Here is a 27,357-nt window from a genome sequence, read left to right on the forward strand (position 1 = left end):
AAAATAAACGACCCAATCAAAAAATAGGCCAAAGAACTAAATAGACATTTCTCCAAAGAAGTCATAGAGATGGCAAACAAACATATGAAAAGATTCTCAACATCACTCACTATCAGAGAAATGCAAATCAAGACCACAATGAGGTACCATTTCACACCAGTCAGAATGGCTGTGATCCAAAAGTCTAGAAGCAATAAATGCTGGAGAGGGTGTGGAGAAAAGGGAACCCTCTTACACTGTTGGTGGGAATGCAAGCTAGTACAACCACTATGGAGAACAGTGTGGAGATTCCTTAAAAAACTGGAAATAGAACTGCCTTATGATCCAGCAATCCCACTGCTGGGCATACACACTGAAGAAACCATAATTGAAAGAGACACGTGTACCCCAGTGTTCATCACAGCACTGTTTATAATAGCCAGGACACGGAAGCAACCTAGATGTCCATCAGCAGATGAATGGATAAGAAAGCTGTGGTACATATACACAATGGAGTATTACTCAGCCATTGAAAAGAATACATTTGAATCAGTTCGAATGAGATGGATGAAACTGGAGCTGATTATACAGAGTGAAGTAAGCCAGAAAGAAAAACACCAATACAGTATACTAACATATATATATGGAATTTAGAAAGTTGGTAATGATAACCCTGTATGGGAGACAGCAAAAGAGACATAGACATATAGAACAGACTTTTGGACTCTGTGGGAGAGGGAGAGGGTGGGATGATTTGGGAGAATGGGATTCATGTAAGAAATGAATCGCCAGTCTATGTCCAATGCAGGATACAGGATGTTTGGGGCTGGCGCACTGGGAATACCCAGAGAGATGATATGGAGAAAGAGGTGGGAGGGGGGTTCAGGATTGGGAACTCATGTACACCCGTGGCAGATTCATGTCAATTTATGGCAAAACCAATACAGTATTGTGAAGTAAAATAAAAAATAAATAAATAAATAAAAAAGAAAGCTCATTTTACTATGAAAACGCCACTGCCAAGTGCCACTTTGGAGTTCTCCTTGTAGGTTACTAGTACCAGAGGCTTACCAACCCATGAGTATGACAGTGCCAACCCCAGTCCCCACTGGGCCCCAGCTGCTACACCTGGATATCATCCTGCTCCTGTGTATGACAGCACCAGCCCAGGTACCTTTGGGCCCTACACCCGGCTTTCCCAGGACTTCATCCTGCCAAATGACAGCCTACCAGGTTGGGGTGCTAGCCCTGCTTACCTGTGTCCCCACAGTAGTTGGGCTTGCTACAACAGAAGGACATCCCTATAGCATTTATATCTGCTGTACAGATCCTACAGAGGGGAGCATGCTTCAGGGCCCCAAAGACTTTTCCTACATAAGACCACCTCTCCAAGCTTAGGAACATGCTTAATCTTAGAAGAAAGCATATAGAATTAGCTAAAATGAGGAGACAAAGAAATACATTCCAAAAGAAGGAACAAGATGAAATCTCAGAAAATAACACTAAACAAAATGGAGGTATGCAATCTACCCAGTAAAGCATTCAAGGTAATGACCATAAAGATGCTCAATAAACTCTGGAGAAGAATGGATGAAAACAGTGAGAATTTTAAGAAAAAGGTAGAACTTTTAAAAAAGAACTAAATAGAGATAAATAATGTAATAGCTGAAATGAAAAATACACTAGATGAAATAAACAGGAGATTAGAGGATTCAAAAGAATAGATCAGTGATCTGAAGACAGGGTAGTGGAAACTCCCCAAATAGTACAGGAAAAAGAAAGAATTTTTTAAAATGAGTATGTTAAGGGATATCTGGGCAACAGCAAATGCAGCAAAATTCTCATTATAGGAATCCCAAATGGAGAGAGACAGTCTTATTTGAAGAAATAATAGCTGAAACTTTCTAACCTAGAAAACAAAACAGACTTCCAGGCCTGGAAATCAGATTCCCAAATAAGATGAACCAAAAGAGATCTAACCAAAGCACATTGTAATTTAAATAGGAAAAATAAAATAAAATAGAGAATCTTAAAAGCATCATGAGAAAAGCCACTAGTTACATACAATGGGACTCATAAAACCATCAGCAGTTTCTGCAGAAACTTTGCAGGCCACAAGGGAGTGACACAACATACACAAAGTGATGAAAGGGGAAAAAAATTATAACCAAAACTACCATATCCAGCAAGACTATCATAGGATAGATCAACAGTTTTAGAGATTTGCAAATAATGTGTTCAGCAGCATTAAACTCACTTTACAAGAGATATGAAAGAGACTTTCTAAGATGAAAAGAAAAGACTGCAACTAGACGTAAGAAAGTTACAAAAGAAAGAAGTTTACTGGTAAAAGCAAACTTATAGTAAGGGTAGTAGGTGCTAGTGGGAAGATTAGAAAATAAAAACAGTAACGTTATCTGTATCAGCAATAAATAGTTAATAGAAACACAAAACAAATGGATATAAAATATGAGATGGGGAACAGAAATACAGAGTTTTTAGAACATTGAAATCATAACAAGAGTCTTGTTCTACAAATGTACAAGACTAAAAATCAACTATTGGGGGGGAGGGGGAAATGCCAGAAGTACAAACAGCTAGAGGTTAAAAAATATGTTACAAAATAACCAAGGGGTCTCTGAAGAAATCAAAGACAATATAAAAAATACCTGCAAACAAATGAAAATGGAAATAAAATGATCCAATGTGTATGAGACTCAACAAAAGCAATTCTAAGAGGGAAATTTATAGTGATACAGGCCTACCTCAGAAAAGAAGAAAAATTTCAAATAAGCAATCTAATAGAGGATGACCAAGGATGAGATGGCTGGATGGCATCACTGACTCGATGGATGCGAGTCTGAGTGAACTCCAGGAGTTGGTGATGGACAGGGAGGCCTGGCGTGCTGCGATTCATGGGATTGCAAAGAGTCAGACACGACTGAGTGACTGAACTGAACTGAACTGAAAGAAACTAGAATGATAAATATAAACACAACCCAATGTTTGTAGAAGGAAAGAAACAATAAAGATCAGAAGAGAAATGAATGAAATAGAGACTAAACAAAATAGAAAATATCAATGAAACCAAGAGCTAATCATTTGAAAAGATAAACACAGTTGCTAAACCTTTAGAAAGATTCATCAAGAAAAAGAGGAGGGTTTGAATCAATAAAATTAGAAACAAATGAGGAAACACCACAGAAATATAGAGAATTAAAAGATATTACTGTGAAAATTACACACAAATAAAATGGACAATTGAGAAGAAACTGATAAATTCCTTGCAATATGCAATTTCTCAAAACTAAATCAGGAAAAAAATAAAAGATACAAACAGACTGATTACTGATATTAAAATTGATCAGTATTTTGAAAACACAAGAAACAAAAATCCATAACCAAACAGATTCACAGGTGAATTCTGCCATTTACAAATGAGTTAACACTTATTCTTCTCAAAATAGTTGTAAAGTAATTAACCTCCAATTAAAATAAATAAAAATGATAGGAAAAAAAAATAGTCCCAAAAGAAATTGAAGAGGAAGGACCCTTCTGAACTTCTTCTGCAAGGTCAGTATCATCATCCTGATGCCAAACCAAAGACATTACATAAAAAGAAAATTTCTGTCCATATCATTTATGAACATAGGTATAAAAATTCTAAATCAAATATTAGCAAACCAAATTCAACAATACATTGAAAGGATTACACACCATGAGCAACTGTGACTTTTCTCAGGGATTCAAGTATGTTTCAATATCAGTGAATCAATGTGATATTTACCAACAAATTGAGAAATAAAAATAATATGATTATCTCAATAGATGCAAGCAAAACTTTTGATAAAATCCAATATCTGTTTCTGTTAAAGCTTTCCATGTAGTGGGTAGTGGGGAAACATACCTAAACATAATAAAGGCCACATATGAGAAACATCCAGCCAACATTGCATTCAACAGTGAAAAGCTGAGGGGCATTTCCTAAAAACCAGGGAAAAGATGAGATGCCCAAACTCTCCACTTTTATTCAGCATGGTATTGTAAGTCTTAGACACAGCAATCACACGAAAAAATAAATTAAAGGAATTCAAATTGCAAAGAAAAAAGTAAAACTGTCACTATTTATAGATAACATAATACTGTACATAGGAAAACATCATCAAAAGCTATTAGAACTAATAAATGAATTCATTAAATTTGAAGGATAAAAATTAAGATACAGAAATATGTCACATTTCTATGCTTGAACATCAAATTTTTAGGAAAGGAAATCAAGAAAACAACCCCATTTACAACTGCATCAAAAGAATAAAATAGCTACTAACAAATCTAACCAAGGAGGCAAAAGACTTGTACTCTGAAAGTTATAAGATAGTGATGAAAAAAACTGAAGATGACAAAACAAATGGAAAGATATCATGTTCATCAATTTGAAGAATGTGTATAGTTAAAATAACCTTGCTACCCAAGGCAATCTACAGACAATGCAATCCCTCTTAAATTACTAATGGTATTTTTCACAGAATTAGAAGAAAAAAATTTTGCAATTTGTACAGAAGCACATAAGAACCAGAATAGCCAAAGCAATCTTGAAAAAGAAAAATGGAATTGGAAGAATCAGACTCCTTGATTTCAAACTTCATTACAAAGTTGTGATAATTAAAATAGTATGACACTGGCAGAGAAACAGACACATATATCTATGGAACAGAATTGAGAGCCCAGAAATATACTTACAATTATATGGCCAATTAATGTATGACAAAGGAGGCAAGAATATAGTGGGAAAATTATTGCTTCTTTAATAACTGGTGTTGGGAAAACTGGAGAGTTACATTCAAAAGAATCAATCTTGGCTAACTTTCCCACATAATATACAAAAATAAACTAAAAATGAATTAAAGACTTAATTATAACTCTTGAATCCATAAAACTCCTAGAGAAATCATAGGCAATATGCTCTTTGACATCAGTTTTAAAGTGAAGAACTAAAGGGCCTCGATGAAAGTGAAAGAGGAGAGTGAAAAAGTTGGCTTAATTCAACATTCAGAAAACTAAGATCATGGCATCCAGTCCCATCATTTCATGGGAAATAGATGGAGAAACAATGGAAACAGTGAGAGATTTTATTGGGGGGGGGGTGAGGGGAGGCTCTGAAATCACTGCAGATGGTGACTGCAGCCATGAAATTAAAAGACACTTGCTCCTTGGAAGAAAAGCTATGACCAAGCTAGACAGCATATTAAAAAGCAGAGACATTACTTTGCCAACAAAGGTCTGTTTAATCAAAGCTATGGTTTTTCCAGTAGTCAAGTATGGATGTGAGAGTTGGACTATTAGAAAGCTGAGTGCAGAAGAATTGATGCTTTTGAACTGTGGTGTTGGAGAAGACTCTTGAGAGTCCCTTGGACTGCAAGGAGATTCAACCACTAAATCCTAAAGGAAATCTGTCCTGATTATTCATTGGAAGGATTGATGCTGAAGCTGAAACTTCAATAATTTGGCCACCTGATGTGAAGAACTGATTCATTTGGAAAGACCCCAATGCTGGGAAACATTGAAAGAGGGAGCAGAAGGGGTCAACAGACGATGAGATAGTTGGATGGCATCACCGATTCAACGGACATGAGTTTGAGAATGCTCCAGGAGTTGGTGATGGACAGAGAAGCCTGGCATGCTGCAGTCCATGGTGTTGCAAAGAGTCGGACATGACTGAGCAATTGAATTGAATCGAACTGGAGGGGATATGTCTCCTCAGGTAAGGGAAGCAAAAGTAAAAGTTAGAAAATGAGAGTACATCAAACTAAAAATCTTTCCCATAGCACAGAAAAGTATCAATAAAATGAAAAAGGCAGCCTACTGAATGGGAGAAGATATTTTGCAAAGGATATATCCAATTAATATTCAAACTACACAAAGAATTCATGCAATTCAACATTAGAAAAAAAAGAAAAGATATCCAACTCAACAACAACAACAAAAAAAAATGGCCAGAAGACCTAAGTAGATTATTTTTCCAAGAAGACATAGAGATGGCCAACAGACCCATGAAAAGATGCTCAACATCATTAATCTTCAGACCAAGTTCCAAGTTCAGTCACTCAGTCATGTCTGACTCTTTGCAACCCCGTGAATTGCAGCAGGCCAGGCCTCCCTGTCCATCACCAACTCCCGGAGTTCACTCAAACTCACATCCATTGAGTCAGTGATGCCATCCAGCCATCTCATCCTCGGTCGTCCCCTTCTCCTCCTGCCCTCAATCCCTCCCAGCATCACAGTCTTTTCCAAAGAGTCAGCTCTTCTCATGAGGTGGCCAAAGTATTGGAGTTACAGCTTTAACATCAATCCTTCCAAGAACACCCAGGACTGATCTCCTTTAGGATGGACTGGTTGGATCTCCTTGCAGTCCAAGGGACTCTCAAGATTCTTCTCTAACACCACAGTTCAAAAGCATCAATTTTTTGATGCTCAGCTTTCTTCACAGTCCAACTCTCACATCCATACTTGACTACTGGAAAAACCATAGCTTTGATTAGATGGACCTTTGTTGGCCAAGTAATGGCTCTGCTTTTGAATATGCTATTCTGGAATATGAAGTCAAGTAGGCCTTAGAAAGCATAACTATGAACAAAGCTAGTGGAGATGATGGAATCCCAGTGGAACTATTTCAAATCCTGAAAGATGATGCTGTGAAAGTGCTGCATTCAATATGCCAGCAAATTTGGAAAACTCAACAGTGGCCACAGGACTGGAAAAGGTCAGTTTTCATTCCAGTCCCAAAGAAAGGCAATACCAAAGAAGGTTCAAACTACCGCACAATTGCACTCATCTCACATGCTAGTAAAGTAATGCTCAAAATTCTCCAAGCCAGGCTTCAGCAATACATGAACCATGAACTCCCAGATATTCAAGCTGGTTTTAGAAAAAGCAGAGGAACCAGAGATCAAATTGCCAACATCCACTGGATCATTGAAAAAGCAAGAGAGTTCCAGAAAAACGTCTATTTCTGCTTTATTGACTATGCCAAAGCCTTTGACTGTGTGGATCACAATAAACTGTGGAAAATTATGAAAGATGGGAATACCAGAACGCCTGACTTGCTTCTTGAGAAACCTAAATGCAGGTCAGGAAGCAACAGTTAGAACTGGACATGGAACAACAGACTGGTTCCAAATAGGAAAAGGAGTACATCAAGGCTGTATATTGTCACCCTGCTTCTTTAACTTCTATGCAGAGTATATCATGAGAAACGCTCGGCTGGAAGAAGCACAAGCTGGAATCAATATTGCCAGGAGAAATATCAATCACCTCAGATATGCAGATGACACCACCCTTATGGCAGAAAGTGAAGAGGAACGAAAAAGCCTCTTGATGAAAGTGAAAGAGGAGAGTGGAAAAGTTGGCTTAAAGCTCAACATTCAGAAAACGAAGATCATGGCATCTGGTCCCATCACTTCATGGGAAATAGATGGGGAAACAGTGGAAACAGTGTCAGACTTTATTTTGGGGGGCTCCAAAATCACGGCAGATGGTGACTGCAGCCATGAAATTAAAAGACGCTTACTCCTTGGAAGGAAAGTTATGACCAAGCTAGATAGCATATTCAAAAGCAGAGACATTACTTTGCCAACATAGGTCCGTCTAATCTTCAGGACAATGTATATTAAAACCATAGTGAGATGTCACTTCACACTTGTCATAATGGCTAATATAAAAAATACAATAGCAAGTATTGGCTAAATGTGGCCCAAAGGGAGTCTTTGTGCACTGTTGGTAGAATTATAAATTGATAGAGCCATTGTGGAAAAGAGTATGAAGTTTACTCAAAAAGTTAAAAGTATAACTGCCATATGATCTATCAATTCCACTTCTGGGCATTTGTTCAAAGGAATCAAAAACACTAATCCAAAAAGATATAAGCACTGGTGTTCATTGCAGCATTACATGCAATAGGCAAGGATAGGAAGCAAGCCAACAGTCCATTGATAGATGAGTGGATAAACACACACACAAAAATGAACTATTACTAAGCCATAGAATAGGAAATATTTCCATTTGGAACAACATGAATGAGTCTAGTGTGTTTTATGCTAAGTGAAGTAAGTCAGTTAGAAAAAGACAGATACCACATGTTCTCACTTATATGTGAAATATAAATATAAAACAAACAAAATTAAAGGAACACAGGCTCACACAGGTGCAAAACTATGGGTTGTTGCAAGAAGGGAGGTGGGGGTTGGCAAAATAGATGCAGAGGATTTAGAGGTATAAACTCCAGTTATGGCAATAAAGAAGCCTTAGGGATATAATATACAGCATATAGAATATGGTCAATAATATTGTAATAACTTTGTATAGGGACAGATTTTTACTAGATACTGGTAGTCATTTTATAATGTATGCAAAAGCCAAATGATTTTGTAGCACACTTGAAGTTAACATACTGTTATACATCCAACATTTCAATAAAAAATTCATTAAAAAAAAAGAATGCAGGGGCATGTTGAACAAGTGGATAGTACAAGAATATTTATGGAGACAGGTGGATTGCAAGTTTCAATTATTTGTGAGTCTTAAAACTCTTTAACTTGTTCAACTTATTTTAATTTAATTTAAACATTATATTTATACTTCATCCTTTGATCTCTGTTCTTCATATAGAAAAAAATTCCATGTTTTCAACCACCTTAAATAGACTGTGGAACCATTAAATCATCTAGCTCTGCAGAAGAAAGGAGAGAAACACATGACATGAATCAAGGCTATATGCACATGGTACCAAGTTAAGTTATATTTGTGAAGAAGGCATCAGGATATTTGAAGAAGATGGAATAACATGCTATATGGGAAAGTGGAGCTCTTCCCCTCAGTGTATAGGTGAGGACAGTATGCAAACCAAATTTCTATATTAAGTATCATTCATTGAAACTGATCAATTGCAATCAAAGTCGTGAGACAGGTTCCTTTAGATTTCTAAATATATCAAATCATTTATTTATTTATAAGTCATTTAGGAATTAATGTGCCAGGGTAGCTCAAACAGTAAAGAATATGCCTGCAATGTGGGAGACCTGGGTTCAATCCCTGGGTCAAGAAATCCCCTGGAGAAGGACATGGCAACCCACTCTAGTATTCTTGCCTGGCAAATTCTATGTACAGAGGAGTCCGGTGGGCTACAGTCTATGGAGTCGCAGAGTTGAAAATGACTGAGTGACTAACATATGTAATTTCTATGTTTATACACTTAATTGATTTTTACATACTCCAATTAATCATTTGTGTTAATTTAATTGGTTCCAGATAGAATCAGTTTTCAATCTGGCAATTTTTTTGTAATATTAGCACTGCATGTGTAATAAAATTAAACCTAACTATTCATATAACATATTCATAGTCCTACCTATTCATAGAATTTGCAGCATTTGCATTGCCACGGAGTTTTTTTCTGAAAGATTTCTTATGTTCTTCCTACAATGTCCCTTTTAATTTCTTACAATATATAGTACTTTTCCTAAGGTGATGAAGTCCTAATGTGTTTTTTTTTTTTATTATTCATGATTGATTAGAGAAGCACTGATAGTCTCTTTTATATGTCAGTGCTGTTAATTTCAAGTTTGTGCTCAAGGGGATGGTTGGGCAAACACCAGAATGGTAATTTTAGGACATATTCTTGAACTTCTCTCTGATTTTCTAGAAGTTATAGTATAATCATTCACTATTTTCAAATAAAACTACCAAATATGATGAGCAGTTCATCAAAGTAAGTTTCAGAGTTATTGAGACATGAAATCATTCTCTCATGTATTCCTAGGACTACCTTATGGACTTCCACCTTGTATTTAGAATGGTGCTATATCTCATTAGAGAGACAGTTACCAATATGGAGAAGTTACTCACAACAGTGATGAGGGGTTTGGGATAGAGGGACTCGTATCCATCTATAGGACATCTAGGAGGAAAATGCTCCCATTCACCAGAATGCATAAGTATCGTGTTTTTCATTCTATTATAAGGCTGACAAATATCTTTAATTCAGAGCATAAATGGTATAAATATGAAACTAACCAGTAATTCTAGAATCTAACAAGGTATCTATGGAAAGTTATGAATTGAATTAAAAACTCTAGTAATAGTAAAAGTTTGGTTGTCTCAAATTGTCTCATCTTAACAAGCTAAATAATAAAAGTTTGGTAACACTAGCTAAATTATCTCACTTTCACATAATCTTGGATGTAGTTTGGACATCCTCTGATATACATTCTCAGATTTCTTGTCTCTGTTCCTTTATCATGGCTGACCGCTGCTTATCAGTCTTATCACTACTCCATTTGTTATTAATTTATCAATAATTTCTTTATAACATGCAGTTTTCTAAGATATTTAACAGAGTTCAAGGTAACAGATTTTGATAGAAGCAAGAAATAGAAACACATTCATAATGTAGATGACTTGCAATTGGGAAAAATAATTTAAATGTGAGACGTATGCATTCCTCTCTCTTAGAACATCACCATTCCCATGTCGTAATTTTGATGAATATAGAGACAGTCAATGTGACTGAGTCAAGACTTCTGACATTTAAGTTATAAGAGAAATATTATAAATATTATAAATATTCATTGGTTTGATATGTATCTATTTTTTCTGGAATATAATTATTGGCCGGTATGTATTTTTAAAGAGGTATTAAACAAATACATTCTTTTTCTTTCAGATACAGATTGTGTTAACTTGCCCAGCTTTGATGATGCAGTCCTCATAGGTTGACAAAAGAAATCATGTAGGTCAGGAGAAGTGGCTTTTAAATGTTGGCCATATTATCAGCTGGATGGAAACAATATTATACAGTGTATTAAGAGAAAATGAACAGGAAGGCTAGCATGCAAAAGTACTTAGGCAAAATTTTTTAGTTTATGTATTAAAATATATTAAGAAACACAGTGAGGAAAATTGCCTCCACCATCATTAAAAAGACATAGATTATTCTTAAGCCAGATCAAAGAAGGTTTACGCCTGAACATAAAAAGGTATGAGAGTTTCCCAGGTGGCACTAGTGGTAAAGAATCTGCCTGACAGTGTATGAGACATGGTTTTGATCCCTGGGTTGGGAAGATCCCCTGGAGGAAGAAATGAAAACCCACTCCAGTATTTTTGCCAGAGAATTTCATAAATAGAGGAGCCTGGTGGACTAGAGTTCATGAGGTCACAAAGAGTCAGACACGAATGAGCATCTGAGCATGCTCGCACACATAAAAAAGGATGGAATTGTGTACTCAGTGATCAGTCTATAGCCCAATAATTCTATAGCCCAGTACACGGTCCAGGCACAGCAATCTCAGCATATTCTGTAAACTGTTAGATATGCAAGCAGTTTCACAGGGTCACTGAGATCTGATGAATCAAAACCACTGGGACTGCAATTCTGACACTATTTTAATGATTCCCAAGGGCTTCTGTGCACATTTCCATCTAGAACCCATGGCAACAGCCTTACATGCTCTGGATCTCACTGAAGAATTACACATCACTCACTAGGGTGTCCTTAAGCATTTACCATTAAGCTCATTATCATTAAAGAGTCGTTTTGTAAAATTACACATTTTTCTATATCTTATGTTTGGATTTTTTAATTAATCATCTTCTCCCTTCAACTATGATATTGTCCAGAGTGTGTTAATTCTTAATTAAGTTTCTAAAGAAGTACTTACTATGTTTATTTTTCTAAGGACCTAAAGTTACAGCTCTTTTTAAATTTTAATTAATTTATTTTAATTGGAGACTAATTACTTTACAATACTGTGATGGGTTTTGCCATACATTGACATAAATCAGCCATGGGTGTACATGTGTTCACCATCCTGAAACCCCTTCCACCTCCCTCCCCATCCCATCCCTCAAGGTCAACCCAGTGCACCAGCCCTGAGTACCCTGTCTCATGCATCAGCCTGGACTGGCAATCTGTTTCACATATGATAATATACATGTTTCAATGCTACTCTCTCAAATCACCCCACCCTCGCCTTCTCCCACAGAGTCCAAAAGACTGTTCTATACATCTGTGTCTCTTTTGCTGTCTCACATATAATATCATCATCACCTTCTTTCTAAATTCCATATATATGTGTTAGTATTGCTGGGAGAAATATCAATAACTTCAGATATGCAGATGACACCACCCTTATGGCAGGAAGTGAAGAAGAACTAAAGACCCTCTTGATGAAAGTAAAAGAGGAGTGAAAAAGCTGGCTTAAAGCTCAAGGTCCAGAAAACTAAGATCATGGCATCTGGTCCCATCACTTCATGGGAAATAGATGGGGAAACAGTGGGAAAAGTGGCTGACTTTATTTGAGGGGCTCAAAAATCACTGTAGATGGTGATTGCAGCCATGAAATTAAAATACGCTTACTCTTTGGAAGGAAAGTTATCACCAACCTAGACAGAATATTAAAGAGCAGAGACATTACTTTGCCAACAAAGGTCCATCTAGTCAAGGCTATGGTTTTTTCAGTGTTCATGTATGGATGTGAGAGTTGGACTATAAAGAAAGCTGAGCACTTAAGAATGATTCTTTTGAACTGTGGTGTAGAAGAAGACTCTTGAGAGTCCCTTGGACTGCAAGGAGATCCAACCAGTCCATCCTAAAGGAGATCAGTCCTGGGTGTTCACTGGAAGGACTGATGTTGAAGCTGAAACTCCCATACTTTGGCCACCTGATGCGAAGAGCTGACTCACTGGAAAAGACCTCAATGCTGGGAAAGATTGAAGGCAGGAGGAGAAGGGGAGGACAGAGGATGAGATGGTTGGATGGCATCACAGATGCCATCAATGGACATGACTTTGAGTGGACTCCGGGAGTTGGTGATGGACAGGAAGGCCTGGCCTGCTGCAGTTTGTGGGGTTGCAAAGAGTCAGACAAACTAAGCGACTTAACTGAACTGATACTGTATTGGTGTTTTTCTTTCTGACTTACTTCACACTGTATAATAGGCTCCAGTTTCATCCTCCTCATTAGAACTGATTCAAATGCATTCTTTTTAATGGCTGAGCAATATTCCATTGTGTATATGCTCCACAGCTTTCTTATCCATTCATCTGCCGATGGACATTCAGGTTGCTTCCACATCCTGGCTATTGTAAACAGCACTGCAATGAACACTGCAGTACACGTGTCTCTTTCAATTCTGGTTTCCTTAGCGTGTATGCCCAGCAGTAGGGTCATATGGCAGTTCTATTTCCAGTTTTGTAAAGCATCTCCACACTGTTCTCCATAGTGGCGTACTGTTACAGCTCTTAAACAGGATGAATGTAAACCAAATCCTAATGTCAAATGATCTTTTTATTATGTTTTTCTTATGGCTTATATATTCATATTGAATTTATATACTTTATAATTATTATGTTACTACCCTTAAGAAAGAGATGTCTAGAAAAGCTCTTATTTTCTCTGGCCTAAAAAAATGTGTATTAAATTTCTAGTGAAGGATAAGGGAGACATTTAAGATACAGAAATTTAATTCATACTGAAAAACATTGCTTTATTTCCTTTCCCTTAATCTTACATGTAAACTGATTAAAACTGGCAGTCTTTCATGACAGATTAACTATTGAATCTAAACAACCATGGAATATATTTGACATCCCATTTCCTCCTTGCTGTTCATGATGATCATTATATTAGAGATGCTTTTTTTCCTTTCTATTCAGATGCTTTCTGTGTGAATCCATCTCAATTGGAAAATGGTATTACACAAAATCAGGAGTCTAGATATCAGAGTGGTGAGAGAGTAAATTATGAATGCACCAGGAATTATGACCTTTTAGGGGAGATAGATGTGATATGTTTAAATGGAACTTGGGCAAAACCACTTCAGTGCAATGGTAGAGTATCTTATCCATTCCTATAATCAATTTAGAATACATATTAGGGACAAAAATCTGTTATTATAAATATATGATGAAGTAGCTTTTCTGTAATAATTTTATTTTTTAAATTAATTCATTTAAAGATGGTGTATATGGCAAAACCAATACAATATTGTAAAGTAATTAACCTCCAATTTAAATAAATAAATTTATATTTAAAAATGAAAAATAAATAAAAAAACACAATTACATATTCTTAAAAAAATAAGAAAAAATAAAGATGGTGCTTAAAATCCAGTTCTATTGTGAACTGAATAATTATTTGACATTTATTTTATGAAAGAGTTGGACTTTCCTGATAGCTCAATTGGTAAAGAATCCGCCTGCAATGCAGGAGACCCCAGTTCCATTCTTGAGTTGGAAAGATCTGCTAAAGAAGGGATAGGCTACCCACTCCAGTATTCTTTGACTTCCCCTGTGGCTCAGCTGGTAAATAATCTGCCTGCAATGCGGGAGACCTTGGTTTGATTCCTGGGTTGGAAAGATCCCCTGGAGAAGAGAAAGGCTACCCACTCCAATATTCTGGCCTGAAGATTTCCATGAAATGTGTATAGTCCATGGGGTTACAAAGAGTCAGACATGGACAAGCAATTTTCACTTCACTTCACTTCACTTATGAAAGAGTTAGCAAGACTTGAACAGTTGGCATCATGGAACATTTCCTATCTTAAATATTAAGACAGTTACTTCTTGAAGAATAAACGTGTTAAAGATACATTTGACTTGTATAAGTACATTTGACTTTTGATAGATATTATGCCATACTTTTTTGGAGAAAGTGCTCAAACATCAGCATCAATAAAGTTTTCATCCATGACCATAGAGCCAGGAAGAAGTGACAACAGTTTTCCAATGCTGGAAATTGGAGCCCATCCATTTTAAATATAGCCCAATAAATTCTGCTTTGAGACATGGAATAGGCAGCCAGGGCCTGGCCACAGAATGTGACATAAATTGAGGATCTTCACATATGGGTGATATTTAAAAGTATGTAACTAGCTGAAGTCATTCAGAGAATTCGTGTACACATAAGCATAAGAAGTGCCAGTCTATGTTCAATACAGGATACAGGATGCTTGGGGCTGGTGCATGGGGATGATCCAGAGAGATGATATGGGGTGGGAGGTGGGAGGGGGATTCAGGATTGGGAGCTTGTATACACCCGTGGTGGATTCATGTCAATGTATGGCAAAACCAATACAGTATTGTAAAGTAAAATAAAGTAAAAATAAAATTAAAAAAAAAAAAAAGAGTCTGAATCTTGGTCCTGGGACACTTCAGTGTTTAGAGTTCAGGAAGGGAGGGAATCCAACCAAGAAATACATTAGCCACTTCTAGTTTTTCAAGTTAACTTTTGCCTGGTGTGTATTTTTTGCAGTTTTCCACTTGACATGTTTTCATGTTTGAAGCGACTTTCTTGTACACAGCATACAGCTCAGACTTGTTTATGTGTCCACCCTGCCATTTTCAATCTTTTAATTGATCTATTTAGACCATTTACATTTTAAATAACTATTAACTATTTTAGGGATAATGTCTGCCATTTTACTGTTGTTTTATATGTGTTTCCTCTGTTTCTCAATCCCATTTTGTTTTCTTGTCCTCCCTGTGAATTTTTGAACATTATAAAATAATTTAACTGTGATACATCTGCATTGCTTTACATGGTTTTATGAGTAAGTTGCATTAGTTATTAAGATATACAAAGGTAGCTTATCACTCCCTGCTGTTGCTGATGTTTTACCACCTCAAGTGGAATGTGGGAAGCTTACTTCCATTTACATTTATTTATACTCCCCAAGTTTTTAACATAAATGTCTGTAGTATTCTCAACATCCATTGAGCACCATGTCAAATGATAATTTTGCACAGTCATAATTTAATAAAATCAGTAGGGAAATTATAGTCATTATATTTGCCCATATTTTAAAAAATCAATTCCATTGTTTTTTCCTACCTAAAATCTCAATCCTTTTTCTGTTTTGCTTTCTATTTGAAGAATTCTTCAAGTACAGGTCTGCTAGAGAAAAAGTCTCTCTGTTTTCTTTTGCCCCGGAATGACTATTTTCTCCTTTTATTCTTTTTTTTTTCTCCTTTTATTCTTAAAGGATAGTTCACTCATTATAGTATTTGGAGTTGCCAGCTCTTTTCATCCACAATTGGAAAACTATTGTCACTTCTTCCTGGCTCTATGGTGATGGATGAAAACTCTACTGATGCTGATGTTTGAACACTTTTTCCAAAAACATATGGCATAATATCTATCAAGAGTTACTGAGATTTTCCCCTGAAATTTCTAGCAATTTGATTATGGTGTACCTTTTTTAACTTTTTATTTTGTATTAGGGTATAGCCAATTAACAATGTCCTGCTAGCTTCAGGTGAACAGCAAAGGGACTCAACAATATAGATACATGTATGCATTCTCCTTCAAACTCCCCTCCCACCCAGCTTGTCACATTACATTGAGCAGGGCTCCCTGGCTATACAGTAGGTCCTTACTGGTCATCCATTTCAAATATAGCAATGTGTGCATGTCCATCCCACACTCCCTAACTATCCCTTCCCCCATCATTCATCCCAGCAACCATGAGTTCCTTCTCTAAGCCTATGAATCATTTTCTGTTCTGTAAATAAGTTAATTTGTATCATTTCTTTTAAGATTCCACTTATAAGGGATATCATATGATTTTTCTCTTTCTCTGTCTGACTTAACTTCACTCAGTATAACACTCTCTAGGTCCATCCGTATTGTTGCAAATGACATTATTTCATTTCTTTTAATGATTGACTAATATTTCATTATATATATATGTTATTAAGATACACATTTTTAGTTATTAAGATACATATTTCTCATGATGTATTCTGCATAGAAGTTAAATAAGCAAGGTGACAATATGACCCCATGAACTATAAAGTCCATGGAGTTCTCTAGGCCAGAACACTGGAGTGGATAGCTTTTTCCTTCTCCAGCAGATCTTCCCAACCCAGGAATTGAACTGAGGTCTCCTACATTGCAGGCAGATTCTTTACCAACTGAACTATCAGGGAACCCCTATATATATATATACACACATATATATATCTCACATCCTCTTCATCCATTTCTCTGCTGATGGACGTTTTGACTGATTCCATGTTTCATGTCTTGGCTATTGTAAACAGTGCTGCAATGAACACTGGGGAACATATGGCATTTTGGGCCATGTTTTTCTCCAGATATATGTCCAGGTGTGGGACTGCAGGGTCACATACTACTTCTATTTTTAGTTTTTTAGGGAACCTACATAATGTTCTCCATAGTGACTGTACCAATTTGCATTGCCACCAACAGTGTAGGAGGGTTGCCTTCTCTCCATACACTCTCCAGTATATTGCTGGTGACTTTTTTATGATAATCATTCTGACTGATGTTAGGTGATGTTGTATTGTAGTTTTTATTTTAATTTTTCTAGTAATTAGTGATATTGAATATCTTCATGTACCTCTTGGCCATCTATATGTCTTCTCTGGAGAAGAATAAAATACCTACTAATAAACCTACCTAAGGAGACAAATGACCTGTAATCTGAAAACTACAGGACACTGATTAAATAATGGAAGAAGACACAAATTGAAAGATATACTATGTTCTTCAACGGGAAGAATCAATATTGTCAAAATGACTATACTACCAAAGGCAACCTATAGATTTAATGCAATGCCTATCAAATTACCAATGGCATTTTTCACAGAACTAAAACAAACAAACAAACAAACAAACTTAAAATTTGTATGGAGACACAAAAGACCCCAAAGAGTCAAAACAATCTTCAGAAACAAAAACAGAGTTGGAGGAATGACACACCCTGACTTGAGACTATACTACAAAGCTCTAATCATCACAAGAGTTTGCTACTGATTATGATGTATCTTGACATTAATTTTTAGGATTTATCCTGTTTGGAATTCACTCAGCAGTTTTAATATATAGATTTGTACCTTATGCTCTATTTGAGAAATTTCAGCCATTATTTATTTTTAATAATTTAAAAAGTATTTGTTTTACAATGTTGTGTTTGTTTCTACTATACATTATAGTGAATCAGCTATACATATATGTATATCCCCTATTTTCTGGATTTCTTTGCCATTTAGGTCATCACAGGCACAGGGGACTCAGCCATTATTCTTTTATCTCATTTTCTTTATTTTTGCTTTCACAATCTTATTTCTCATGGGTCCTTGAAGCTCTGTACATTTTCCTTTCAGACTATTTTTAAAGTTAGCTTATATTCAAATTTATTTATCCTTTTGCCATTTGCAATATATTATTGAGCCTTCCTGTGTGGTCTTTTAGTAAATTAATCTATTTTCCAGGTCTATCAGTTGGATTAGAGTTTTAAAAACCATTATACAATAATTTCAATCTATGTCATCTCAGTGTTGTCTTCTGTTGATTGTTTTCTTTCTGTTCGGGCTTTCATTACTTTTGGTATGATGAGTGATTTTCAACTGTATTCTGGACATTTGAGGTATTATATCTGGAGACTAAGGACCTTACTGGAATCCTTTAGTTGGTCTCTTATTTTCACTGTTGGCTATCCAGTATAGACTTATTAGTATTAATATCAGTATTGACTAACCCACTCACATATTTGCTAGAAAGTCAACCCAATTTATACCTTCTTCTTACAGGTAGGGAAGATTTCCTGAACCTCAGTCTATTGACAGATTTCCTGAACCTCAGTCTATTGACAGATTTCCCCTAACTCTTTCTTTTTTTGCAATTCTATGAAAAAAGTATAGTAATAATTTATATTATATCTAGATTTTTGTCCTTCCCAGTGCTCTCTCATTTGTTGTACAAGGCTAATATGGGTTGGTGGAAAAACTGTAAGATCACTCTCTGCCCTTGTATCAACCACATTATTTACCAATCTGCTTCTACAAGTTTTTCTTATGCCAGCTATTGTGGCGTATAAAAACAAAACCAGACATTGAGAACAAAAGCCCCTAATTAAGCCCATCATTTTAATGAGAGGACAAATTTCTTAGAGACCAGTCAGGTCAAAATGTAGCTACCTCCATTCACAGACCTTTCAATGTGTGTTCAGGGCATTAGAACATATTTGAATTTCAATTAACCTGTATCTCATTAAAGATGAATGGAAAAATCTGTTTATCTTTGAGCAAGTTACTTGCACTTTCTATTTCAGAGTCCTAATGATACAATGTAGGAAATAGACCAAAACAGACAATCTCTAAATCCTTGTCACTATTCTGAGGTTATGATATCTTTTTTAATAAGCCAGTTTCTTTCTGTGACAGATTTCAATAAAAACATTTCCAGAACAAGAGGATTCAACTTTCAGGGGCTGACACACTGAATTCTATTCCTGGGTATGCCACTTAGTAGCACATAATTTAGATAATTTATTTAATCTCTGAATGTCAAAGCTAGTTTTGCTATAGTGGCTAAAAGAATAGCACTATTTCAACAAAGCTAGTGGAGGCAATGGAATTCCAGTTGAGCTATTTCAAATCTTAAAAGATGATGCTGTGAAAGTGCTGCAATCAATATGCCAGCGAATTTGGAAAACTCAGCAGTGGCCACAGGACTGGAAAAGGTCAGTTTTCATTCCAATCCCAAAGAAAGGCAATGCCAAAGAATGCTCAAACAACTGCACAATTGCATTCATCTCACACACTAGTACAGTAATGCCCAAAATTCTCCAAGCCAGGCTTTAGCAATACATGAATTGTGAACTTCAAGATATTTGGATTTAGAAGAGGCAGAGGGACCAGAGATCAAATTGCCAACATCAGTTGAATTATCAAAAAAGCAAGAGAATTCTAGAAAAAAATCTACTTCTGCTTTATTGACTACACCAAAGCCTTTGACTGTGTGGATCACAATAAACTGGAAATTTCTGAAAGAGATGGGATTAATAGACCACCTGACTTGCCTCCTGAGAAATCTGTATAGAGGTCAAGAAGCAACAGTTAGAACCAGACATGTAACAGCAGACTGGTTCTAAATAGGGAAAGGAGTACATCAAGGCTGTATATTGTCATCCTGCTTATTTAACTTATATGCAGAGTATATCATGAGAAACGCTGGGCTAGAAGAAGCACAAGCTGGAATCAAGATTGCCGGGAGAAATATCAGTCACCTCAGATATGCAGATGACACCACCCTTATGGCAGAAAGTGAAGAGGAACTAAAGAATCTCTTGATGAAAGTGAAAGAGGAGAGTGAAATAGTTGGCTTAAAGCTCAACATTCAGAAAACGAAGATCATGGCATCTGGTCCCATCACTTCATGGCAAAAAGGGAATCAGTAAAAACAGTGACAGACTTTTTTTGGGGGGGCTCCAAAATCACTGCAGATGGTGACTGCAGCCATGAAATTAAAAGACCTTAATCCTTGAAAGAAAAGTTATCACCAACATTGACAGAATATTTAAAAGCAGAGACATTACTTTGCCAACAAATGTCCATCTAGTCAAAGTTATGGTTTTTCCAGTAGTCATGTATGGATGTGAGAGTTGGACTATAAAGAAAGCTGAGTGCTGAAGAATTGATGCTTTTGAACTCTGGTATTGGAGAAGACTCTTGAGAATCCCTTTGACTGCAAGGAGATCCAACCAGTCCATCCTAAAGAAAATCAGTCCTGAATATTCATTGGAAGAATTGATGCTGATGCTGAAACTCCAATACTTTGGCCACCTGTTGGGAAGAACTGACTACTTGGAAAGGACCTTGATGCTGGGAAATATTGATGGAGGGAGGATAAAGGCACAACAGAGGATGAGATGGTTGGGTGGCATCACCAACTTAATGGACATGAGTTTGAGTAAGCTCCAGGAGTTGGTCATGGACAGGGAAGCTTGGTAGTGCTAGGCTCCATGGGGTTGCAAAGAGTTGGACATGACTGAGCTACTGAACTGACCTGGAGGACTATTTAAGAGTACAATCGCCAGTCCAGGTTTGATTCATGATACAGGATGATCAGGGCTGGTGCACTAGGATGACCCAGAGGGATGGTATGGGGAAGGAAATGGGAGGGGGAATCAGGATGGGGAACACGTGTGCACCCATGGCAGATTCATGTTGATGTATGGCAAAACCAATACAATATTGTAAAGTAATTAGCCTTCAATTAAAATAAATAAATTTATATTAAAAAATAAAATAAATGACGTAACATTTTTAATCTTTTTTAAAAAAGAGTACAATCATACTCTCTGATTACATTTGGAATAGTTCTCTCTCTCTCATCTAGAGAATTTTCTCATTTTTTTAAGGGCTGTTTCTAAAGTCTCATTTTTATTTATTTATTTATTTTTCTCTCCAAACTTTACACTTTTTATTCTATATTGGGTTAGAGCCAATTAACCATGTTTTGGTAGTTTCAGGTGAACAGTGAAGGGACACAGCCATATATATATATGAAATTTAGAAAGATGGTAATGATAACCCTCTATGCGAGACAGCAAAAGAGACACAGATGTATAGAACGGACTTTTACATTTTAAATTTTTATTAGGACATGTGCATTGTTTCTTCTAGCAGATCATTTCCAGACATTGTTTAGAATGTGTGCAATATTTCAATTCTGTTTACTTTTTCACTATCATAAAATAATAATGAAGGCAAAATTTGTACGTCAGTCCTTGTAAAAACTCATGGCGATTTCTTAAAGTTATAGATTTTAGAATTTCTGGATCAACAGCAGGCATACAGTTAAAGTTTTTTTATATATACTGTGTCCTGGTCTGTTAGAAAATTCATCGCCAATCATGCTGCTACCAGTTGAGTTAGAGAATGTTGATTTCTTTACATTATAACCAAGCCCAGGCTTATATCCTCTTTATACCCTTTGTTAATTTGCTAAGTACTTCTTCCTTTATATGTCTTAAAGTGTAAAGAGTTCATACTTCAAACAGCTCATAGGAAATATATCATGTCACTGTTTAGACAAAGAATAAGAGAGCAGGGAGAGCCCAGGGATTGAACAGACGACTTGGGATTAAGAGTTGACAGAGAGGAAGAAAGACAGTTTCATTAATCTTGGATTCATTTCCTTCACTAGACAGAATAAGTTTCAAACTGGAAGGTGTTAAACCAACCAAAGAGGAATTTGGGGACTGTTCTAAATAAGTTCAAGACTTTGTTTAAAATAAATGACACCCCAGAATGTGGAAAAAAAAATACAGGAGGAACTAGATGCTAGGGATATTGTGAGCACCTTTAAGAATGTGAGTGTTTTCTTCAAATATCAGAAAGATCCTATTGCCAAAAGGAATGAAATTTATTCTTTGTAATCCAAGAGGGAAACTCTAGAATAGAGCATGGAATAAAAGGGGCTAGGGACTTCAACTCATGTTCACAATTGGTGTCTCCGAATCCCAAAAGACAGTATTGCCTGAGAGAATACATTCAGCAGCTGATGGGCCAATGAGTGGATAGCCAGAGGTAAAGATAAAAAATAACTATGTTGTACACATTCCATTAACTTCCTCAGCATGCATACCTCCATGACAAATGTGAAAGGTTACAGTCTGAAAGAAGTTCAAGGACTAGACTGAACTCCATGTGTTTTATCTGGCTTTTCTTATTTCTCTTTTTCTATCCTCTCATTATTGAAAGAAATATTTCATCTTTAATTTCTTATGGCTCACTCTGCTTCTTAATTTCTTGGTTTCATTTGGGTTGTACGCAGTTCCAAAATAAAACAATCCTTTTGTAGCTAGACCTCTCTGATAGTTTTCTCCTTAAAATGTGTTTTTTCTTACAATAGAATTGCCACTATTTTTTTTGGCATGTTCTGGATATATTGTATATTAACACTGCTATATCATTTTATTTTAGGCAAATTTCTTGTAAATGCAATGAGATTTGTGATGCTTTTCTGATCCTATTTGGAAAATTTTGTTTTTCAACAATGATTTTAAACCATACAAATATACTGAACTATAAATGATATGTTTTACCTTGATTTTGTCATCATTTCATTATGCTCCTGAATAACAGTCAGTGGTAAGCATGTAGCAATGAAAAGCAGATTTGCCCCAAACAATAAAGGGGCTTATTTCTGGCAAAAGTGACAGATACTATCCATGCTATTCTCTTTTCTTTCTTCTTATTTCCTACCTGAAGCAAATAGGAGAACCTCTTTTAGTTGCTCTAATAATTTGGAAGATAAATAACCAATTTTTTTGTTCCATTAGGAATTTATTTCATGTGTGTTTCATACAAAATGACACAGATATTCACCTATTTTCTCCATTTTGGTGTCCAAATATATATTGTCTATCCATATTTGGAATGATAAGTCCATGAATCAAGGGAAATTGAATGTGGTCAAGCCGGAGATGGCAAGAGTAAACATCAATATCTTAGGAGTCAGTGAACTAATGGGTGAATGGGGGAATGGGTGAATGGTGGGAATTTAAAGGGTGAATTTAATTCAGATGACCATTAAACCTACTACTGTGGACAAGAAACCCATAGAAGAAATAGAGTAGCACTCATAATGAACAAGACTACAAAATGTACACTTTTGAGTGCAATTTCAAAAATGACAGAATGATCTTGGTTCATTTCCACGACAAACTATTCAACACCACAGTAATCCAATTCTATGCCCAACCACTAACACCAAAATATATAAATATCCTTTTCATCATAGGAGATTGGAATGCAAAAGTAGGAAGTCAAGAAATACCTGGAGTAACAGGAAAATCTGGATTGAGAGTACAAAATGAAGCAGGGAAAGGCTAACAGAGTTTTGCCAAGAGAACACATGGGTCATAGCAAACACCCTCTTCCGACAACACAAGAGACAACTCTACAAACAGACATTGCCAGATGGTCAATACTGAAATCAGATTGATTACATTCTTTGCATCTGAAAATGGAGAAGCTCTATACAGTCAGAAAAAAACAAGACCAGGAGCTGACTGTTGCTCAGATTATCAGCTACTAATAGCAAAATCAGACTTAAGCAAAGAAAGTGGGGAAAACCACCAGGCCATTCAGATTTGATGTAAACCAGTCCCTTATGATTATACAGTAGAGGAGACAAATAGATTCAAGGGATTAGATCTGGTAGACAGTACCTGAAGCATTATGGGTGGAGATTCATAACATTGTACAGGAGGTAGTGTGCAAAACCATCCCAAAGAAAAAGAAATGCAGGAAGGCAAGTGGTTGCCTGAGGAGGCTTTACAAATAGGTTAAGAAAGAAGAGAAGTGAAAAGTAAAGGAGAAAGGAAAAGATATATCCAACTGAATGCAGAGTTCCAGAGAAGAGCAAGGAGGGATATAAAGGCTTTCTTCAATGAACAATGCAAAGAAATAGAGGAAAACAATATAATGGGAAAGACTAGAGATTTCTTCAAGAAAATTGGAGATACCAAAGGAACATTTCATGCAAGGACAGGCATAATAAAGGACAGAAATGGTAAGGACCTAAAAGAGGCAGAAGAGATTAAGAAGTGGCAAGAATGCACAGAAGAACTCTACAGAAAGTGTCTTAAAGACCACACACAATGATGTGATCACTCACCTAGAGCCAGACATCCTGGAGTGTGAAATTAAGTGTGCCTTAGGAAGCATTACTATGAATAAGGCTAGTAGAAGTGATGGAATTCCCACTGAGATATAGTCCTAAAAGATGATGCTGTTAAAGTGTTGCACTCAGTATGTCAGCAAATTTGAAAAACCCAGCAGTGACCACAGGACCGGAAAAAGTCAGTGTTCATTCCAGTTTCAAAGAAGGGCAGTTTTCAAACGAATGAACAATTGTGCTCACTTCACATGCTAGTACGGTTATGCTCAAAATCCTTCAAGCTAGACTTCAGCAGTACTTGCATCGAGAACTTCCAGATGTACAAATTGGTTTTAGAAAAGGCAGAGGAATCAGAGATCAAATTGCCAGCATCCGTTGGATCATAGAAAAAGCAAGGGGAATCCAGAAAATCATCTACTTCTGTTTCATTGACTATGTAAAAGCCTTTAACAAACTGGAAAATTCTTAAAGAGATGGGAGTGCTAGATCATCTTACCTGTCTTCTGAGAAACCTGTATGCAGATCAAGAAGCAATAGCTAGAACCCTACATAGAACACTGACTGATACAAAACTGGGAAAGGAGTATAACAATGCTGTGTACTGTCACCCGGTTTATTTAACTTATATGCAGAGCACATCATGCAAAATGCCAGATTGGAAGAGTTAGAAGTTGTAATCAAGATTGCTGGGAGAAGGAGAGCTGCTTTTCAGCCTGAGTAGACCAAGACAATGCTACATGGGTTGGGTAGACGGCTGGGGGATTGGGCTGGAGAGGAAACATAGTAAATTGGGAAGAGGATGGACGGGACAGTCTGGATGCTTGGACCAGCGTAGGGAGGGTTGATGACTGCAAGATCCGAGCAGCAGCATCCTTTATATCAGAAAGCTGGCGGGCACTATGGGCGAGAAAACAAAACAAGAAGAAAGTGGAGGAGGTGCTAGAAGAAGAGGAAGAAGAATATGTGTTGGAAAAAGTTCTAAACCATCAAGTGGTAAAGGGCAAAGAGGAGTATCTCCTAAAGTGGAAGGGGTTCTCAGATGAGGATACCACATTGGGAGCCAGAAGAGAACCTGGATTGCCCTGACCTCATTGCTGAGTTTCTGCAGTCACAGAAAACAGCACACAGGACTGATAAATCAGAGGGAGGTAAGCACAAAGCTGATTCTGATTTGGAAGATAAGGGGGAGGAGAGCAAACCAAAGAAGGGAAAAAAAAAAAAAAAAAAGTCAGAAAAGCCACAAGGCTTTGCCTGGGGTTTGAAACCGAAGTGGATTACTGGAGATACAGACTCCAGTGGAGAACTCATGTTCCTGATGAAATGAACTCTAATGAGGCTGACCTGGTCCCTGCCAAGGAAGCCAATGTCAAGTGCCCACAAGTTGTCGTACCCTTCTATGAGGAAAGGCTGACATGACGTTCTTACCCCTCAGAGGATGATGACAAAAAAATGACAAGCATTAACTTTCTTGAATACCAGCCCCTGTCATATCCAACTGTGGGTTTCAAGTGGGGAAAGAAGGAGTTCTACTTGTCTTGACACCATAAAGGTGGTTTGAGAAGTTGTCCTTTGAAGAGCCAGTATAGTTTCTGTGGCCTACAGCAGCCCAAGTGCTTTAAAGCTGTTCCGTGCTGTATAGTTTGCACACCCATCCCGGTGGAGGGGAAGGAGTGTCAGTGTTTCAAGGCAACCTGTTCTGAACTTTGGTTTAACAAAAGCAAAGGGCTTCCTATGAAGGGCAAAATGCAGAGTGGGGTATGAGAGAGCAAGAGACACTGTAGATCTTCAAAGAGCGACTCCACAACCCACACAACCTTCTTCCTGATAGTGTTAACTCCACATTTTTACAGCATGGCATGTGTCTATATTTTGTCTATTACTGGTGTATTATTTGGGGTGGATGGAATGGGGTGGGAAAGAAGGGAGATGGGTTAGGATCATTTTTGTTAAACTTTGGGGAAACGGTGAAACAAAGGAAAGAACAACTAATGATAATTGGGTTCTGTGTCCATAATATTGTATACTTTCAAAAAATGTCATTTGTAACCTAAATGAGAGACTGTTTAAAAGCTGTGATTGCCTGAAACTTAGAAGCCAAGGTATTCTCTGCCTGAGCTTGTTGTTCCCAACAAAGAACTAAAAAGCTACTAAAGCTACTGTTTAGGGGATGGAAATTGGTTGAGGAGGAAAAGTTTTATTGGAGTGTATACACAGGCAGATCATTATGTCTTAGAGGTGCTAATTCATGAAACTGACAAGCCTTTCTTTTCCTATTTTGAAGTTATAAATATCAGCTTCTCCATCCAAGCCACTGGTAAAGTATTTAGGGAAGGGCAGAGTGTGGTATAGGAGGGAGGCGAGTAGGGAAAGAAAAGGGCCATTGCTCATAGGGTGGAAAACTCTTGGACCCTCTGTTTTTTGAACTTTGAAACCATCGGTGGCAGGGTTCAGTCACTGATAGCACAAGTTCAAGAGTTGAATGATTTCAAAAGCCCTGGTCTCAGGAAGAGATTTAATCTTCATACTGGGACAGTGGTTCACTTTAAAACAAAACAAATTTTTTAATCCTAAGAATGGAATAAAATCCAAAATGCTGTCTTGAATCATGAGATCCATCAGTTCCTGACATCGTCTAGACCTTCATCTAGGAAAAAAAAAAAAAAAAGTGAAAAGTGAAGTCTGTCAGTCGTGTCTGACTCTTTGCGACCCCATGGACTGTAACCTACTAGGCTCCTCTGTCCATGGGATTCTCCAGGCAAGAGTACTGGAATGGGTTGCCATTTCCTTCTCCAGGAAATCTTCCCAACCCAGGGTCGCCCATGTTGAAGGCAGATGCTTTACCATCTGAGCCACATGTGTTAGGTTTCTGTGAAAACTTTTGTTTAAATGTA

The 27,357-nt window shown here is 36.9% G+C and overlaps 1 pseudogene; it reads left to right on the top strand.

The window, feature by feature from the left end:
• The first annotated feature begins 1,490 nt into the window (after positions 1–1,490).
• Positions 1,491–25,882, top strand: LOC120879868 (annotated as a pseudogene).
• Positions 25,883–27,357: the final 1,475 nt, after the last annotated feature.

Source organism: Oryx dammah, unplaced genomic scaffold (genome assembly GCF_014754425.2).
Source record: "Oryx dammah isolate SB20612 unplaced genomic scaffold, SCBI_Odam_1.1 HiC_scaffold_21, whole genome shotgun sequence".
Classification (NCBI taxonomy): Eukaryota; Metazoa; Chordata; class Mammalia; order Artiodactyla; family Bovidae; genus Oryx; species Oryx dammah.